The 16,736-nt window shown below is 30.4% G+C and overlaps 1 long non-coding RNA gene across 3 annotated transcripts; it reads left to right on the forward strand.

Annotated features, from left to right (window-relative positions):
- Positions 1 to 6,952: 6,952 nt before the first annotated feature.
- Positions 6,953 to 13,650, forward strand: LOC134241032 (uncharacterized). Of its 3 annotated transcripts, none has more exons than XR_009986563.1 (5): positions 6,953 to 7,097; positions 7,441 to 7,512; positions 7,856 to 7,927; positions 8,724 to 8,875; positions 10,444 to 13,650. It is a non-coding gene; the product is annotated as an uncharacterized LOC134241032 (long non-coding RNA). The 3 variants fall into 3 exon arrangements; XR_009986562.1 differs by lacking the exon at positions 10,444 to 13,650 and adding an exon at positions 9,255 to 10,288 and having other exon boundaries at positions 6,954 to 7,097; positions 8,724 to 8,851; XR_009986561.1 differs by having other exon boundaries at positions 6,957 to 7,097; positions 8,724 to 8,851.
- The last annotated feature ends 3,086 nt before the right edge of the window (positions 13,651 to 16,736 follow it).

The raw sequence follows: 16,736 nt of genomic DNA on the forward strand, positions 1-16,736 counted from the left end.
CACATAAAATCGTGTCATTGTGATATTCTAGCTTTTTATTTGAGGAAATAAAAGAAATTTATGAGCATATCATTCGGAAGAATACAATGATAAGTTATGTAGCAAATTATGCAAAACTCAAAGTTACTTAATTTTATTTTCGATTTTCATGAGAATTGAAAACGTCACTTCCACTTACAATTTACTGTGTGCATTTGTCATGTTTATTTGTAATTGCTAATTTAAACAACATCGCAATTTATTCTGAAATAAATTAAACAACAATTAGAATAACTTGATATAGGCCCGTATACATATAACGATTGCAATTACTTCAAAGTTGAGAGGGAAACGACGGCGCCTAAAAAATGTGTACCTTTCCAATAATATAGAATCATTGCCATCCGTTCAAATTAAAAACAATTAAGTGTAATAATTATATTGTTTTGAAATGATAATTCCTGGTTAAAGTTTAGAATCTATTCAAGTCCAAAAGTACAAAATCAAAATTCACATTTTTACACAAAAATTTTGAGTAAGCATAACAAATTCAAAGAAACACCAGTCTAAGATCTGACCATAAACCTGATAACAATTATGAGCTAATAGCATCGATACCGTGGGATGGAGAGAAAGATGTCAAGTTTGAGAAATTACAAACACGTGCAGCAGTGCTCTTTCTGAAGATCAAATAAAACAATTAATTTTCAATTACAAATTCCAAGTACATCAATTATAATATTTAAACAATACCTAAATCATAAGTACATCTAAGAAACTAACAAATTGTCTTTATCAAAAATATGAATTTATACGCATGTATATAACATCCACCCCCTAAAAAAATTGGCATACAATTTTAAACATTAAACGATAAAGACAATCATAAAATACGCACACAAAAGAAATGTTATACAAAATGGTAATGAAGAAAATATAATACATGTACAAGAAGAAAAATACATTCTAGTAATGAAATCAGAAGTGAATAAAATGTTTTCGAAGCATGTATACTTTGGTACCATCAAACATTCTCACATTCATACAAACATAATATTCAAATCAGAGTGCATCATAAGAACTCATAACTTGCGCGGCAATGCATAGTAAAAAAAAATGTAAATAACAAATTCTCGAATATGGTTGTTCAAAGTATAACCTGTATGGAATAACACATCCTCGGTTAGAATAAATCATACCACTTTCAAAAAAAGATAAAACAATATTCAATTACGTAATTGCATAAGGTATAACCCTGACGGAAAAAACATCCTTGGTTAGAAAAAGCAATTAATATATCAAACCAACACAAAATTTTCTTGCTACACAATGTATGCCACGAATACAGCATACTACTACTATATAGAATTGCATAAGGTATAACCCTGACGGAATAAAGCATCCTTGGTTAGAAAAAGCAATTACTATATCAAACCAACGCAAATTTTTCATGTTACACGATGTATGCCACAAATATTGCATACTAGTAATTCCTACCCTCTCAATTTCTACCGTTTTCAACAATATGTATAAGCTGTAATACTTGTGGAATAAAACATCCGTAATTACATAAACATACATACATATGAAACACTGTAAATTAATACAGATCAAAAGTATCAAACAAAGTTATACACATATATTTACAAAAAGGGATCATGCCTCATATCAAGCATGTCATCGCTTTATGCAACACTCATAACATTGTTACCGTACTGGCGCTTACTTTCAAGCTGTACATTATAACAAAGTTGCAAAAGAAACGATATATGACATCATGATAAAAAAACGTATCAACTCCAGGCATCATTACGCCTCAGAAGTATACAAACTATCTCTCACAACAGCTACTTCACATTGGTAGCTCAAATTGTGACCAATACCCATTAGTAATTAGCACTACGAGAAAAGTGTACTAAGCTCTTGCAGTTAAAAAAAACTTAAGCAAAATAGACACACTCGTACCAATGCATAATTATAATGATATTAAAACAAAACACACCAATAGCACATCGATATCGCAAATCGTAATAAACAACAACAAAAACTACTTTCATGCAACTGTAAGGAATATATACAGGTCTATGTGAAAAGTACTAAAATAACTAACTTGTCGCATGCATTAACATATTTACATCTCAGAATCATTGCTTTTAAACAAAAAAAAACTTTAACAGTCAATAAAGAGCGATGGGACAGCTTCACTGACTTTGGCATGGCGTGAATTTACGCAAGAAACCTCTGCAAGTACGGCCAGCTCTTGACTCCCTGTGGCTCGACCTTCGGTATTAGAGGAATTAAGTCCTGTAGGTAACGAACGATTTCCAAACATCGTGTTTCTTATAATTAGGTTTAGAAAATGGTTGGGTGGATAGTCATTTTGAAGAACGGGGAACGTTTCGGTCCCGGATCCATTGGTACAATTTGCACGATCCTGCGGTAAATCCTCATCAAGGGAACGAAACGAAAAGTGCAAGGATACGGGGACATGCATATCGACCACGACTGAGCACAGAAATTCAGCAAATGGTTGGACAGTCATTTTTGAGAACAGGGAAAGCTTCGAAGTCGGGGCCTGGTCCATTTACATCATTCTGTTGGGAATCCTCATCCACGGAACGAAAGGAAAAATACGTGGATAGTGGGACATAAATACTGAACATGACTGAGCACATAAGTTCAGAAAATGCGGGTTGTAGCGCTTCTGTAAAACTGAATTTTACAATTTCCCCATGAATCTCGGCACCACTATAAATTGGTAAAGTCTCCGAGAATCGAATAATCCAATGAAGATGATGAACGATGTTGAGTTGGTTTATCTCCAAAGTTTCCTGACATTTTCAGCAATATTTGAATAAAGTGAACACAATCCAAAATGTTCAAAGTTTTTATACAGGATACCGTCGTCCAAAAAAATTTAGATTCTCCACCATGTAATAATTATATTGTTTTGAAATGATAATTCCTGGTTAAAGTTTAGAATTTATTCAAGTCCAAAAGTACAAAATCAAAATTCACATTTTTACACAAAAATTCCTAAAGTGAGAGTGAATTACAAATAAACTCAGGCACGTCTCATCTTTGACAACTCCTCCCACATTTCATAAATGAACCAATGAAACAAGTTAAAAGACAGTAGTGAAGTTTGGGGAAAGCTCAATGACATTAATTTATAACACAGGAAACAATTTGAGTAAGCATAACAAATTCAAAGAAACACCAGTCTAAGATCTGACCATAAACCTGATAACAATTATGAGCTAATAGCATCGATACCGTGGGATGGAGAGAGAGATGTCAAGTTTGAGAAATTACAAACACGTGCAGCAGTGCTCTTTCTGAAGATCAAATAAAAAAAATTAATTTTCAATTACAAATTCCCAGGACATTAATTGTAATTTAAACAATACCTAAATCATAAGTACATCTAAAAAACTATAACAAATTGTCTTTATCAAAAATATGCATTTGTAGGCATGTATATAACATAAGTTGCAGTAGTGATATCCCCGATTCTTTAAATAACGAAACTATAATGGATTTCACAAAGGTAGAATTCGTACATGTGCAATTACAATCACTGTCAAAATTGGCAGAGTTATCGATAGGTCATCCTGCGTCACCTTTCAGTGTAACCGATGGACTCGTCCAGAGAAATCATCTGTACCTGAGCAAAATCGCAGCGCCTCTTATTCATTCGTCAAAGAATAGAATCAGACATTTTATCTTTAAATACTCGTACATGTTCAAGAAAACCTTTATATTTGTGTCTAGAAATATTCTTACGATTTACGCAAATAACAAATTCTTGATTTTAAACTGAGTAAATCGATGACTAGCATCGTTTTAGATAACTCTGGGACTCGCGTAAAAATCAAAGAGCGGTAATGTTGACCTCCGGAATGTATATAGGTCAATGCATTCGCGATCGATAAACAGGTTGCACAACTGTAAACAAAGCAGTCAGGGTGCGACGAAAATTCACGATGCATGAATAAAATGACAGTGAATTATTTTAAGCTTGATTTTTTTTTTATAAATAATGCAACATTGAGTATCAATCGAATGAGAGATGATAAGTATTTTTCCTATCTCCCGTCTTGTAATTCAGACTAAATACAAGAAGAAAGTTGTCTCTGATTAATCTGTATGACATCCAGCTAGAGAATACGTTAAAAACTTTATTTCAACAAAGTTTAACATTCAGTTTAGTTAAGTATATTATTCTTATCCAGTTTATTTCAGTTATACGTGTTATACGCGTACGCATAAAGAATTCTTCACTTGCCGTATAAAATTAATAAGTTACCTGTACATAAAGTTTGCTGCTCATTCAATAACACAAGATTCGAACAAAATAACGTTTTCATGAGATCAATAAGATGTTAAAGACCCATTTCAAATCGATAACCATATCGAAAATATTTACCGTTTTTGAGTTATAATGCAAAAACTTTCATGCTCCCTTGACCCCTAATTTGAGGGGCCAGCCCCTTTTTAATGATGTCAAATGATAGATCTTAAAATTATGCACAATATTTGTGAAATATGTCTTAACAAATTATTTTTAGTTTAAAAGATACACAAAGAAATATATGTAAAATTTGGCGCTTTTAGGCATTCTCATTTTTGACCCCTATCTAGCACCGTTTGGAGCGCAGAAATCGAAAAAGAAAAACCGATGTGCACAACTTCAATTCTTCTAGTATTTAAATGCACTAGACATTCTGCTCCAGCTTTTGTCGTTTCTGAGCCTTTGTCTGGAAACGAACATTACCAAATTTTCACTTAAAGGGAAATAACTCGAAAGCGGAAGGGAATTTTTGAAATGTATGAAAACATTTTAATTGAGTTTTGTAATGTCCAAAAACTCTGAAAATTTGAGCGAAATCCGTTCAGAAATGAGCGAGTTACGAGGTCTCAAAGTTGGCGTCTAGGAAAAAAAAAGAATAATAGGGAATAATCTTAACCATCAGAATCAGTAGAAGGTCTTCCGCCTGAGCGGAAGACCTTAACAATACAACACAGTAAATGTGACAGTTACATATCAGATAAGTGTAATTTCAAACGCGTACTCCATCTTGATGAATACCTGTAATACATGGAGACGATTAACGAAATATATTCAACCTCAAAAGTCCATTAAACATTTCAACTTTTGGAGCAGAGCAAACTCGGATCTGTAAAACATCAGAGGTAAGATCAGGACACGGAGGATCTCATTTCAAACTTTTCTTATTGAGGCCCTATTTGTTATTTTTTAAACTACTTGGGGACATGTAGTTTTCAAAGCACAGTTAGAAATTGTATTTCCTGGCACAAAATGTACATAAGGCCCATTGGCTTTAATGGTCAACCAAGTTTTTCAGGCTTTCCATTTTGAGCCCATCTAAAATTGGGTAGATAGACTTATAACACACAAATTGTTTAAAACTCTGTAAGTGGACATTTGCGAAATAGCGTACAGCGAACACCGGACTTCGGACTTCAGACATTTAAAGGCGGACTTTTCTAAGGGAGCGGTTTAAAAGATTAAAAAATATAAATTTATAACAAATCATCTGAAAATGTATAAGCCTCTGATAACTGTGAAAAAATTAAATCAAGAATTTTGAAATTCGTATTTTGATTGGTTTAATTAGAAAGTTTGAACATTGTCTCGAAATAACTTATATTTTTGTATGCATTATTAAATTGAATAGTATCAAATATGAACTACAAACAACTACAATATCAGAAAATAAATTGAACAGACGTTATATTTCAACTTCACATTTAATTTGTTTCTAATTTGCAAACTGAAAGTGCAACTTCCGATCAATGCAATATACTGTAAATAAACCTTTTTAAATAAGAGATGTTTTATGCCCTGCATGCACAAATTTGGGTCATGTATTACTTGCATTATACTTTTCAATTCCCATTTGCTGGGCAATTTGTCGTTGGAAAATAAACTGAGTAGAAAGCATGAATTTTGTCAAAACTTTAATTTAACATTTTACTGTATAACACCTTATACTAAATTAGCCTATTCTAAATATAATGCTTAATTAAATCTACGACTTGTTCAAAAATCAATTTCCGCCTAAGACGCCTACAAGTGAGTGCACTTTTGGGGCTGGGGGGATAGGATGGGTCAACGGAGTGCAGCCCCTGGGGGGGATAGGGGGGGATAGGGGGTCAAGGGAGTGCAGCCCCTGGGGGGGATAGGTGGTCAATTCAAGGGAGTGCAGCCCCTGGTGGGGGATAGGTGGGTCAAGAGAGTACAGCATAACTTTATACCCTGGGGGGATAGGTGGGTCAATTCAGTACATATAGCCTCCTAAATATAGGGTGTGTTTACACTATGTTTACATGATACACTACGCTGCTACTACGATTCATAACGCTGCTACTACGATTTTGGCAGAAGTTTGTTTAGGGCCCTGTGCAAAAAATATGCTTACCTATGCATTGTGACGTCATACACTTGTAAAATTAAAGTTTCATTTTCACTTTTGTTTCTAAGAAGTGAACTTACATTTTCAGAAAATGTAGGACTATCTTTTGTTTTTTCCTCTCTTTTGCTATGATGATTTTCCTGCTGTGAAGCTTTTCTTGTTTAAAGCTCAATTTCTCTATGACCACGGAAGTAAACATCCTGATGCATTCTCATGTGAATGTTGAGAGCTGGGTTATATTTTTGAAATATCTTTCTGCCAGACATATTCACAGGTAAGTTTGTCTTATTTTTGTTTACATTTCCTATGAAACATCTTTGCATTTAATCATTTTATGTAAAGTTCTATTTTGAATTTGAATACTGTATTTATTCTCATTTCATGTGATTTACAGTTGTATAACCTGCATGTAACTCAGAGTGTATTTAATATTTCTATGATGGGGTCATTCTATGATTGAATTTCAATCAGAAAAATATTTACTTAATTTTGGTAAAATACATGGTATCTTTTTACATTTCTGTCCCTTTTGTCTGTAAATTATTGCTTTACTTACATTGTAAAATGAGGTTAAATGTGTATCACTGAATTGTATGATTTTTTCAGGATCAGCTGAGATGTTATTTCACTGGATTATTTAATGGATAGGCTTATTGGGCATATAGTTGGATATCTCTGGTAAGTTTGTCTTGTTTTTTTAAAAAGTTTACATTTCCTATGAAGTTCATCTTTGCATTTAACAATGATTTATATGTAAAGTTCTATTTTGAATGTAAATGCTGTATTTATCATCATTTCATGTGATTTACAGTTGTATAACCTGCATGTAACTCAGAGTACATTTAATATTTCTATGATGGGTCATTCTATGATTGAATTTCAATCAGAAAAATATTCACTAAATTTTGGTAAAATACATGGTATCTTTTACATTTCTGTCCCTTTTGTCTGTAAATTATTGCTTTACTTACATTGTAAAATGAGGTTAAATGTGTATCACTGAATTGTATGATTTTTTCAGGATCAGCTGAGATGTTATTTCACTGGATTATTTAATGGATAGGCTTATTGGGCATATAGTTGGATATCTCTGGTAAGTTTGTCTTGTTTTTTTTTAAAGTTTACATTTCCTATGAAGTTCATCTTTGCATTTAACCATGATTTATATGTAAAGTTCTATTTTGAATGTAAATGCTGTATTTATCCTCATTTCATGTGATTTACAGTTGTATAACCTGCATGTAACTCAGAGTACATTTAATATTTCTATGATGGGTCATTCCATGATTGAATTTCAATCAGAAAAATATTCACTAAATTTTGGTAAAATACATGGTATCTTTTACATTTCTGTCCCTTTTGTCTGTAAATTATTGCTTTACTTACATTGTAAAATGAGGTTAAATGTGTATCACTGAATTGTATGATTTTTTCAGGATCAGCTGAGATGTTATTTCACTGGATTATTTAATGGATAGGCTTATTGGGCATATAGTTGGATATCTCTGGTAAGTTTGTCTTGTTTTTTTTAATTGTTTACATTTCCTATGAAGATCATCTTTGCATTTAAGCATGATTATATGGTTAATTTAATTACTGTGCAATACTTATGTGATCTGTTGTCTCTAACTTACATTTATATAAGCACACCCTTATTTAACCTAAAATATATTAACACATGATTAAGGGATCTTCAGAATATTAATAAGTCCTTTTGTATAAATCATGATATAATTTCATAATTCATTATGTATGTTACCCATGGAATTCAGACTTACTAAATGGTGATCAAAGAGATATTAATTAGGAATCTAATAAGAGAAAAGAAGGAATTTACAAAAGATTAATTCTAAGTCATTTACTTTTGTTTTGATTCTAAATATGTGTGATATATGGCATACATATAATTTCATTTTCACTTTTGTTTCTTGGTAATGAGCTTTTCAAAAAATGAAGGACTACATGTTGTACTGTGATGATGCTAAAAAAAATGTATTTTTCTGTATGCAGTACTGACAGTTATTAAACCAAAATTGAATCTGCTGTTAATAAAAAGTCTTTTAGTGTCTAAATAATTAATTTGATAATCATTTTATTTGTGATATTAATACAGTAATTGTGCTTTTTTTTATTATTAAGATAACATGATGAACTTTTCTCATCTGGAGTTAATGTTAAAAACAATTTTTGAGATTAAAAACAAATATTTTCATGATCTTTTTTGACATTGTACATGTTGTATTTAAACATGCATTGTTTCATGCAGTACTCTGTCATATTAACAAAATGGTTTTATTTCTACAGTCATCAACATGGAAGATATGGTTTGTTCCTAACCATCTATAATCAATTCTCTATGAAGTTCAGACTGTCTGCTGTTCCTTTGGAAATACACAGTTAGTCAACCAACATAGAAACACACAAACTTGAAGGTAAAGATTCAATGAGATACAATTGTAATTTTTATTTATTTATTTTACATATGCATGTTTATATTTTTGAATTGATAAGTAAATGATATATGATTTTTTAAATAAAGAGGGCTTGGTGGTCATGGTCATGTTTTGACTATATTGATCTCCTTTAGAAGAAGAAGAGTTCCATATAAATATATACAAAAATGCATGATTAAATTTTGAAACTAAAATGAATAAATTTTTTTTTTGCCAAATAATAGTTAACAGCTGAAGATAGCATATCTATAGAATAAATTAAATATGGCTAATTTGTTAACCCCCAGCTTCCTTAATAGCATAGTTGGTAAAGATAGCAAGTTTTAACACCAATTGCTTATGAATTCTGAATGTTCCATTTAATATTAACATTATATCACAGGGAAAGAATACTATAATGCGGCTCATTAGGATGATCAGAAAAGAAATCTTAATGACCCTCTTGACTATGTATAAAGATTTTAACCTTATAACTGATGTAAGATGATCTGATTGTGTGGAAATAAAATTTCCTGGTGTTTCTACTACCCAAGATCTTCTTATGAGTGTATGGAACTACTGTAAACCTTCTCCTGTTTATAAAAATAATACCTTGGAGCATGACACTTTGTTCATAAAAGGTACTTTCAATATCATTTCTATGAGTTTGTGTTCTTTCTTTTTAATAATGTAGTAATGAATTCAAGTGTTATATCTCCTTTAAACTCATTAATATGTATGCTTCCAAAATCATAGATCTGTCTGTATTAAGTTTCTTCAGCTCTTTGAACACAAATATACCCTGATTCAATCTTATGAGGTAAACATCATAGAGACATCATAGATGATTATCAGAGTGTATATATCACAATCTTGACCATAAGGTCAATTTAAATGGTCAAAGGCACAACAAATGAAAGTGAAAACTTTTTTTTTTTAATCAGAATACATAATTTTGTAATAAACAAACACTGGAAAGTTACTCTCATAATGAGCCTTAATGTCTTCCAAGAGTTCAGTTTGGACTTCCTCCATTAATCCTTGTATCTTGTAATCCTTGTATCTTCAATGGTTTTGTGGTCTAAAAATCCTGTGTCTTTAACAATCTTTTTTTTCTGACAACTGTTTTCTCTTATCATCTATAAACTTGACTTCTTCTTTAGTCAAAGGTCTTTCAGGGTAATCCAAGTAATTCTTTCCCTCTTTTGGTAATAAATGGTTATATTCCTCATTAGCTTCCTCTGTAATCAATGGTCTTTCTATGTAATCTCTGACAACATTAGGATCACCCTTTTCTGGACATAATTGGTTATATTCTTCTTGAGAAATGATCTCAATAGTGCCATCTTTTTTTATTTTAACTGGTATACCTCTGTCTACATCTTTCTCTGAAAGAATTCTCTCTCCAAACTGAATTTTACTCATTCCTTTACTCTTTTCTTTACTAGAGGTGTTACCCATGGTTAATATGAAAAGTCAAAATCTGATGTAACACCTTGTATTTATACCCTTTTTGTCTATATTTATAATTCCATCAAGCTTATATTATATAACTTTTTTTTTCAACTAAGACATTTTTTTTTATTTTTCAGGATTCTCTAGTGAGGGCTTATGGAAATGATCTATGTCTACTCTCAGAATGGTGAAAGACTATCAGATTATGCAAAGACTAACAGAATATCCTCTCTTGGAACACTGAAACAAGAAAATCAAACAGGAGATGGATGGAGGATTTAAGAAGCACATAGATAAATATGATTTCCAACTAATTTAATCAGTATTATCATAGACTGTGGTTTACAGGATGACAAAGAAAGGACTCAGGATTGTATCTTTCACTGTCAGACACTGACTATGGATAAAGGGTAATCATTTATTAAACTGAGATCTAGTCAAATCAAGTACAATTGTATTGAAAATATGATTTTCTGATAGCATGAACTCTTTAAAAATTAATTCTCACAGACCTCAAAGTATCTGAATGTGACTTTTATTTTTACCAATTCCTATTGAAGACTGTTGTTATGTATGAGAAGTATACATTTAAACCTTTTATTTTTCATCTTATTTCTATAACCCCCTAGAAATTACACAGATATTCAGATGCTGGATTTAATATTATTATTTAACTTTCCTGGAATGGTAAATATATTTTGTTTGTGTATGTATCATGTTTAATTTTGAATTTAAAATTGGTCTCAATAAGACCCCCAATAAAGATGCAAGTGTCCCATAATCTGTGGTTTAATAATATATTGAATATCTTTATCATACCATATTCATCATACTAATTACATATAGAATGATTGTAGGAATACACTTTGTTGTTTAGGACACTTTGTCAAGGTCAAAGCATAAGGTTATTGAGATAACTACCTTTGACAATAATTTGTAACTTACAAACTTCACATCATAAGTACACAGATGAAGAATCAATAAGATATTTCTATATAGATTTTTTGGATCATTTACTCCTGGGTAAAAGTTAGTTACTTACTGAGATTAGGCTGATTTGAGTCCTGTAATGCAATAACTTAAACATTGTGTGATAACTTATAGACTTTATAAAAATTAGGTGCAAATTCTTAGGAAAGGATTGAAATGTTAATCAAATGTACAATGTTCAAGGGTGTTTATATGACTATTACTATGTAATACCTAGGGTTTCTGTAAAAATCCTATATTCACTACTTAGATAAAGACAGGTATAATATATATTTTAAACTATGATGAAGGGAAAAAAAAAGTTCAAAAGCTCTCCCCTTCATATCTTTCATATTCTGTCAAACACAACAATAGATAAATTGCAGTCATTTAACAAACTGAGGTCTAATCAAATCCTAGAATTGATATTGTGATTTTCTGATAGTATGAGATCTTCAAAAAAAAATAAATAAATAATTCCCAGACTTCAGAGTATCTAAATGTGACTTTTATTTTTACCAATTCCTATTGAAGACAGTTGTTATGTATGAGAAGTATACATTTAAACCTTTTATTTTTCATCTTATTTCTACAACCCCTAAATGCTAGCTTTGGTGTAATTATTACTTTCCTGGAACTGTAAATACATTTTGTTTGTGTATGTGTGTGTCCTATTTTGAATTTAATAGGTCTCAATAGGACCCCCATAAAGATTTAAGTGTCCCCTGATCTGTGATGTAATAATATCTTGAATATTTCTATCAACCATTAGACTTCATGCTTACTACAAAGAACAGGTTAGAGTAATACAGTTAGTTTTATAGGACACTTTGTCAGGGTCAAAGCATGAGATTGTTGAGATAACTACCTTTGACAATAATTTGTAACCTGCAAAATTCACATCATAACTAAAGAAAGATTCGGAGATTTTTGGATCATTTTTCTCCTGGGTAAAATTTAGTTGTTGTAACTTTAACATTTTGTGATAACCTAGAGACTTTACATCAGCTCTATTGGGTGGCATAGCATATTCTTTGGAAAGAATTGAAATGTAAATCATATGCACTATGTTCAAGGATGTTTAAAGACTATTACTATGTAATACCTTAGAATTCTGTAAAAAAAAAAAAAATTATTATCACTGCGTAGATAAAGACTGGTTGGAATAATTTATGTTTTGAAATAAGGTTTAGGGAAAAAAGTCAAGAATGTGGATATGACTTTTATTCAAATGGTGCATTACAGCAACTCTGGTGATTTACATACCTTCAGTCATAAATACATGTAGATAGGTATTTGGAAGACTCCTCTAGATTTTGAAATTTTTAATTCAAAAGTATAGATTTTTTATTTTAATTTTGAAAGATTAAATGGCAGCATATCATTTGCTTGTGAATTAAAAAATAAATCCAAACATATACATCTTTGGATGATAATTGTAGCATTTTATCAATTCCTGGACTTCGGTCTTGATATCATCCTTATATGTCCTTAAAATTTTAATGACTGTCTTTTAGTTTTAGTTGAATTAGTTTCTTTTCTACATGTGAAAATTACATCATCCAAAGAAGTTCTTCATCTGTATGTTATATGAAGAAGACAATTTTCATCACAGTGAAAGAGATTGTTTTATTAAACATATTGCATTGATGCACAAATATACTTTTAGATTTTTAATAGCTAGGGTTCATATTTCTTAATATGGAATGCTAAGTACTGTTGATTTCAATGTTTTGTGAACAAAGACATACTAGTAGAAAAAAAATTGTACATGATGTGTTAGAAAAGCATGTGTAAACCTGATGACTTTATATTTGCTGATTAATTCAATTATGAGTTTCATCTTTGTTACATTGTAAACATTTCTAAGTAGGGCACACATCAGAAACTCTTAAAATTCTGACTATCAGGGTTTAACACAACAATTCCAAATGATTTTTGGACGCTTTTTATGTATCAAAAAAAAAAAAAAAGACAAAACAGAATGTTTCTTAACAGATGTTCCAATGGAAAACAACCACAAAGAAATGATTTGATATGTTCTTTATGTGATTCATATAATATGTATTTTGAAATTGTACCCTAACATTTATCTTTTGCATAAATACATTTTTTGTGGAGAATTTCTCATAACTTTGAAAAAGTAGTCTTATTGTATAATATGGTTAAGGTGATTCCACCCTCACAATTTTATAGGTTCAAAGTACAAAAACTGCATTTATTTTCATTTAATATACTTTAAATTTTCCATTTATTGCAAAAAATGTATAGGTCATCATATTATTTAAGATGCAAAACATAAATAAATAGAAGTGTATGTCAACATAAAAAAATCGCACATTTTTTGTAAATGGTATTATGAAAATATGTAAAAACTGGTTAAAATGCATAATTCTGATGCTGAGTGTTCCTAAATACTTCCTACTTGAAAGATACTTTTGAATTGTGAATATCAGGGAAACTATTTTACAATAAAGCAAATGCCTGAATGAAGAATTCTTAGAAGGAGTTATTGCCCTTGTCAACATTTTTTTTAAGATTGAATAATTGATTAAATATAGAAAATATGCATTTTTTAAAATTCTTTAACTTAACAATATTTATCATTACACCTATTGTAAAGCATTCTTCCAAGAGATATTGTTCTATTAGGTATGAATTTAAACTAATTACAGTTTTTGCAAAAACCTATGACATCATAGGAGGGTGGAATTACCTTAGCTTAAAATTTTGGAGACTTTAAAGTTGTACATGATGTGTTACACATCTTACATATGTAACCATTTCATTTCAGGGCATTCAGCATATATTGTGGTTTTGTCTTAAATTTGTTTGTTCATGTAATCAATAATTTGAGAATACTCAAATTAGGTAATGCATGAGAGAATAGGCAAGAAAATCAGGTTTAAGAAGTGTTTTTTACTATTTATAAGGGGTTAATCTATATATTGAATCTATAAGTACATTTAGTCTATACAATTAAGGTATTTATGTATGAAATAAACTTGCATTTGAGCATTTTAAGACAATTGTAAACATTACTTTAACCAGTTTAAAAAATGATTAGATTCACTGTCAGCATGTTAAGTCTTGTAGAATAAATGAGAAAACAAACTATTTTATTTGAGTCAATTTTTTTTAATGTAAATAAGAAGCATTGGAAGTTGGGAATATCTCACAAAGTTGATTGAGCATAATTCTCACTAGGACAGTAGGAGTATTATGATTTAAGCATTAAAGAAACCATTTCATATTTCAATATACAAACCATGTTTAGTCATGCAGTATATAGTTTACACTTGCCAAAAAGTAAATGATATCTCTATTCAGGGTCAATCCAAAGGTCAAAAAGGAATGAAAAAAAATGTTTCTCTTTATGTATCAAACATATAGGTATTATTGCGATAAATTCACTGTATTCATTTTTTTTTGTCCTCTTTCTATGTATGATTAGCTTTGATTTAGGCAATCAAAATACAAAAAGCAAATGAGTTATGTCAAATGATGAAGGTATACACCAGAAATTAACATGGACAGAGAATTTTGAGTTTACCTCAAGTATGGGCGTCAAGTGATGTGAAATAAAAACAAAATGTGGATTCATCTATTAGGATTGAGACTTGTACATATTATGAATGATGGGTACTATGACATTAAGAATGACATGAAAGAAATAAGTTTGATTCAATTATATAAACAGTTCGTAATCCATACAGTCAAAGTGGAGGGCATATATTTTTCTTTATAGGCATAAAGTAACAAACATTCACCCAATGCATCAAAATTTTACTTTTTGAAGAAAAGGAACCCTATTTACTTTGTTGAGTTGACTTTCATATTTTTGTGTTTGACAAGTAGACTAATGGTTTCTGACTAGTATAATGAGAACTTTTTATTTAAGAGTCATCAGATTGTTCTGATATTTTGGTTAAGATATCTGCATGACATCAATTAATTTGTTCATACAAAGGGATAAAAGCTTTTCCAGGTTTCCTCTTTACTCAGATTAGATTGTGTCTTGCTAATATATCCAACATATAAGATACTCATCAAAGTCAAACAAAGGTAAATAAATGACCTTATTAAGTTTTTAGTCAAAAGGTCAAAGAGATGTGGACATCTGCTAAATTTAATTGTTTAGTTAATATTCATCAAACTTCATGGATAGGTTAATTAAACAAACTTCATATATTTTGATTTTCAGGTCAAAGATCAGCACAATTTTTGCTAAACCATTGTTGTCCATGAATATCTTAACACCTCTATTGACTTTTCAGGTTAAAGGTCAATGTATTCCTGCTACAGTAAAACTTCATTATAAGGATCTCAGAGTGATATTCTTTATTTGTAAGAAATTAGGTATAAAATATCCCACTCTTTTCTATAATATGTCACTGAATATGCTCCTTTATTTTAGAGAGTTTTACAAGCAAATCATATACTGACTTTCAATCCTTCAAAACACAATATATATTGAATCTTGAGATTCAGACTTTCAGGCTTTCAGCCTTTTAGGTTTTCAATCTTAAAAACTTTCAGATTTTCAATCTTTAAAAACTATCAATCTTGAGGACTGAGTATTTTAATATTCATTTTGTCTGTCTTGTCTTTTATGTCATTATGATTAATCCTTAGTAATTCAAACTTTTCATGTTTGTAAAACCAGAGTGTGAAAGTATAGTGTTTGTGTAATCTTCTTAATCTTTATCTATAAATACTGATTTTAATACAGTCAAATATAATTTTCTGATGATCAAAATTTCCAACTGAATTTAAAGACAAACTACCTGACCTATACATATTTAGAATTTCAATATCATACACTCTTGAATATCCATAAATATCAAAATATAATGATTCAGCATTAGCTATCATCCATACACTTGTTAACCTAAGAAAGGCTCTTATCATAAGTTAAACGCATGAAATTCCTCATGCAATTTTGAAGAATTTCTGTTATAAAGGATGCTAAAGACAAAAGGCCCATAAATTTCCAAGTACATGTAGTAATAATTTTTAAAAACTATATATCCACATTAAATTGAGTAACATTTGAAGAACCTTTCTTCTTTATAACTCATGACATTTCATGCAGATAGTGGCTATAATGTGTAAATAATCTTAATGAAAAGAGGATGGTGTAAAGTTAGCCTCACCCCACACCCAAGGGAGAGGGGAGGAAAGGGGAAATTGGCATTGTTTGTTTCAATAGTTAAAAAAATAAATAAAAAAAAAAGGAAATGAAAAATTAATTTAATTCAATCTTATGATTTTTTTAAAAAAAAAAACAAATTTAATTCAATTTTATAATTTTTTTAAACTTTAAAATTCATGTTTCCTGGACAAAAGAAGGGTTCAACCCCCTTCCCTCTCTCTTGGGTGTGGGGTGAGGCTAACTTTACACCATCCTCTTTTCATTAAGATTATTTACACATTATAGCCACTATCTGCATGAAATAAC

Source organism: Saccostrea cucullata, unplaced genomic scaffold (genome assembly GCF_032062105.1).
Source record: "Saccostrea cucullata isolate Sc308-1 unplaced genomic scaffold, CSIRO_AGI_Scuc_v1 ctg5402, whole genome shotgun sequence".
Taxonomy (NCBI): Eukaryota; Metazoa; Mollusca; class Bivalvia; order Ostreida; family Ostreidae; genus Saccostrea; species Saccostrea cuccullata.